Source organism: Phyllostomus hastatus, unplaced genomic scaffold (assembly GCF_019186645.2).
Source record: "Phyllostomus hastatus isolate PE091 unplaced genomic scaffold, TTU_PhHast_1.1 phas_contig_194, whole genome shotgun sequence".
NCBI lineage: Eukaryota > Metazoa > Chordata > Mammalia > Chiroptera > Phyllostomidae > Phyllostomus > Phyllostomus hastatus.
In genome coordinates, this window is record NW_025333703.1 from 766,982 (window position 1) to 771,379 (window position 4,398).

A 4,398-nucleotide genomic window follows, 5' to 3' on the forward strand; every position below is an offset into this window, starting at 1 on the left:
ATGAAGCAGATGATCCACTTAGTGAAGCTAGAGGATGAGATAGAAAAAAATTCCCAGACAGAACAACAGAATGACAAAAGATTCAAAGAGAATGAAGATGGTGTAAGGATAGCTGAAGGACAACATGAAACGTAATAACTGCATCATAGGGATACCAGAAGGTAAGAAGAGGAGCAAAGGATAGAAAACCTATTTGAAAAAGTTATGACAGAAATCTTACCTAACTTGATGAGAGAAAAAGTCATGCAACTCCAGGAAGCACAAGGGTCCCAATTAAGACGAAACCAAAGAGGCATACTACAAGACACATCTTAATTAATATGGCTAAATTTGAAGACAAAGAGAGAATCTTAAACAAAGCAAGGAAGAAACAGCTTGTAACATATAAGGGTGCTCTGATAAGGCTATCAGCTGATTACTCAAAAGAAACACTACAAGCCAGAAAGGTACTATTCTACCCAGCTAGATGGTCATTTAAAATAAATGGCAAAATAAGGAGTTTCCCAGACACCCGCCCCCCCCAAAAAAGGCTAAAAGAATACACCTCCACCAAACCAGCATTGCAAGAGATGCCAAAGGACTGCTTTAAGAACATGAAGAAGGAGAGAGAGTGAGAGAGAAGACCATAAGTACAAAGGGAAAAAATGGCAGTGTATAAGTACCTATCAATAATAATCTTAAATGTAAATGGACTAAATGCTCCAATCAAAAGACATAGAGGAGCTGAATGAATAAAAAACAGGACCTGCATCTACGCTATCTACAATATACCACATTAGAACAAAAGATCTACACAGACTAAAAGTAAAGAGATGGAAGAAAAAAATATTCTAATCAAATGGACATAAAAAAAGCTGGGGTAGCAGTACTTATATTAGACAAAACAGATGACCAAAAAATCCATAAAAAGAGATAAAGGACACTTCATAATACTTAAGGGAACAACACATCAAGAAGATATAACCATTGAAGATAGCCATTGCAGTACACTGAGCTCCATAGAGACAGCACTAGGGCAAGTGCAAGCTGGACAGACACTGGGTAACTGTGCTCGCTGAGGAAAATTAATTAAACATGGGGAAAGGAGATCCTAAGAAGCCCAGAGGTAAAATGTCATCATATGATTTCTTTGTGCAAACTTGCCAGGAGGAGCACAAGAAGAAGCACCCAGATATTTCAGTCAACTTCTCAGAGTTTTCTAAGAATAGTCAGAGAAGTGGAAGACCATGCCTGCTAAAGAGAAAGGAAAATTTGAAGACATGGCAAAGGGGGACAAGGCCCATTATGAAAGAAATGAAAACTTATATTCCTCCTAAAGAGTGGGGAGAAGTTCAAGGACCCCCATACACCCAAGAGGCCTCATTCAGCCTTTTTCTTACTTTGTACTGAGTATTGCCCAAAAATCAAAGGAGAATATTCCGGCCTATCCATTGGTGATGTTGCAAAGAAGCTGGGAGAGATGTGGAATAACATTGCTACAGATGACAAGCAGCCTTATGAAAAGAAGGCTGCTAAGCTGAAGGAGGAATAATAAAAATGATATTGCTGCATACCAAGCTAAAGGAAAGCCTGATGCTACAAAAAAAGGGAGTTGTCAAGGCTGAAAAAAAGCAAGAATAAGAAGGAGGAGGAGGAAGATGAAGAAGATGAAGAGGATGAGGAGGAGAAAGATGAAGGAGATGATGATAATGAATAAATTGGTTCTAGTGCAGTTTTTTTCTTGCCTATAAAGCATTTAACCCCCCTGTACACAACTCAGTCCTTTTAAAGAAAAATTGAAATATATAAAAAAAAGATTACCATTGTAAATATATATGCATCCAAAATAGGAGCACCCTAGTATATAGGAAAATCTTGGAGGACTTCAATAAAGATATCAACAGAAACACACTCACAGTAGGGCAAAGATCTACTGGTTAGATCTTCCAAGAAAGGAATCAACAATGATAATGTGGCATGGAACAACACTCTAGATCAAATGGACTTAGTTGATATACCCATAATTTTTCATCCAAGGAAACAAAACATACATTCTTTTCTAATGCTCATGGAACATTTTCAAGATAGACCACATAGTACGACACAAAACAAGCCTCAATAAATTCAAGAATATTGAAACCACAATGAGGTACCACTTCACACCAGTGAGAATGGCCATCATAAACAAAGCAACAAACAACAAGTGTTGGAGAGGTTGTGAAGAAAAGGGGACCCTAGTGCACTGTTGGTGGGACTGCAGACTGGTACAACCACTATGGAAAGTGGTGTGGAACTTCCTCAGAAAACTAAAAATGGATCTGCCTTTTGACCCTGCAATTCCACTGCTGGGACTATATCCTAAGAACACTAAAACACCAATACAAAAGAACCTTTGCACCCTGATGTTCATAGCAGCACAATTTACAATAGCCAAGTGCTGGAAGCAACCTAGATGCCCATCAGTAAATGAATACATAAAAAAACTATGGTACATTTACACAATGGAATTCTATGCAGCAGAAAGAAAGAAGGAGTTTCTACCCTTTGCAACAGTATGGATGGAGCTGGAAAGCATTATGCTAAATGAAATAAGCCAGGCAGTGAAAGACAAATACCATATGATCTCACCTTTAACAGGAACCTAATCAACAAAACAAAGAAACAAGCAAAATATAACCAAAGACACTGAAATAGAGGACAGACTGACAGTGACCACAGGGGAGAGAAGAGGGAATTTCAGGGGAGAATGGGAAGGGTTTACAGGAACAAATTTTAAGGACACATGGGCAAAAACTAGGGGGAGGGTGGTAATGGGAGGGAAGTGGGGTGGGTTGGGTGGGTGCCTGGATTGGGAGTAAAAGGGAGAAAACTGTACTTGAACAATGATTAAAATAAAATAAAAAAGAACAAAATAAATTCAAGAATATTGAAACATATCAAGCATCCTCTCAGATCATAATGGCTTAAAACTAGAAACCAACCAAAGCAAAAATCTCAAAAACGTTCAAATTCATGGAGACTGAATGAGATGCTGTCAATGAATGGGTTAACAATGAGATCACAGAAGAAGAAGATTCTAGAAACAAATAAAAATGAATACACAACAGCCCCAAAACCCACAGGACACAGTGAAGGCAATTCTGAGAGGGAAGTCCAGAGCAATACAGGTGTACCAAAAGAAAAAAAGATAGAAAAAATTTAAATAAAAAACCTAACTCAACATCTACAAGAATTAGGGGAACAAAAACAAACAAAGCCCTGAGCAAGTAGAAGGAAGTAAATAATCCAGATCAGAGCAGAATTTAATGACATAGAGACTAAAAGAAAAATGAAAAGAATCAATAAATCCAGGAGCTGGTTCTTTGAAAAGATAAAATCAGCAAGCCTTTAACCAGACTCATCAAGAAAAAAGGGATAAAACCCAAAGAAATTCAATGATAATGAAAAAAAGAGAAATTACAACAGATACCACAAAAATACAAAGTATTATAAGAAATGACTACAAATGACTATATGCCAAGAAATTTGAAAACCTGGGTGAAATGGACAAATTTCTAGAAACATATCATACTCCAAACCTGAATCAAGAAGAAGCAGAAAGACAGAATACATCTATAACAACTAGGGAAATTGAAGCAGTAATCAAAAACTCCTGGCACACAAAAACCTGGGCCAGATGGTTTCATAGAAGAATTTTACAGGAGTTAGAAATAAGCTAACTCCTAACTTTTTCAAAATATTCTACAAAATTCAGGAAAGTGAAGACTCCTAAATTTATTTTATGAGATCAGTAGTACCCTAATTCCCAAACCAGACAAAGAAAACTACCGGACAATAACACCGATGAACATATATGCTAAAATCCTAAACAAATATTGCCAAACCAGATCCAGCAATGCATTAAAATTATCATACACCACAATCAAGTGGGATTCATCCCAGGGATACAAGGATGGTATAATATTCACAAATCAATAAACATAATACACCACATAAACAAAATGAAAGATAAAACCCACATGATCATATCAATAGATGCTGAAAAAGCATTTGATAAAGTACAGCACCCACTTATAATAAAGACACTCAGCAAAGTGGGAAGAGAGGGACCATACCGCAACATAATAAAGGCCACATATGAGAAACCTACAATCAACATCATACTGAAAGGGAAAAAATTAAAACCTTTCCCCCTAACATCACACATAAGACAAGGGAGCCCTCTTTCACCACTTTTACTCAACATAGTATTGGAAGATGGAGCCACAGTGCTCAGAAAAGAAAAAGAAATAAAAGGCGTCCAAATTGGAAAGGATGAAATAAAACTGTCATTATTTGCAGACAACATGATAGTGTTCATAAAAAACCCTATGAGCTCCAACAAAATACTACTTGACCTACTAAGTCAGTTTGGCAAAA

General features: G+C 37.0%; 1 pseudogene; it reads left to right on the top strand.

Annotated features, from left to right (window-relative positions):
* Positions 1–1,074: 1,074 nt before the first annotated feature.
* LOC123815526 lies at positions 1,075–1,696 on the top strand (annotated as a pseudogene).
* The last annotated feature ends 2,702 nt before the right edge of the window (positions 1,697–4,398 follow it).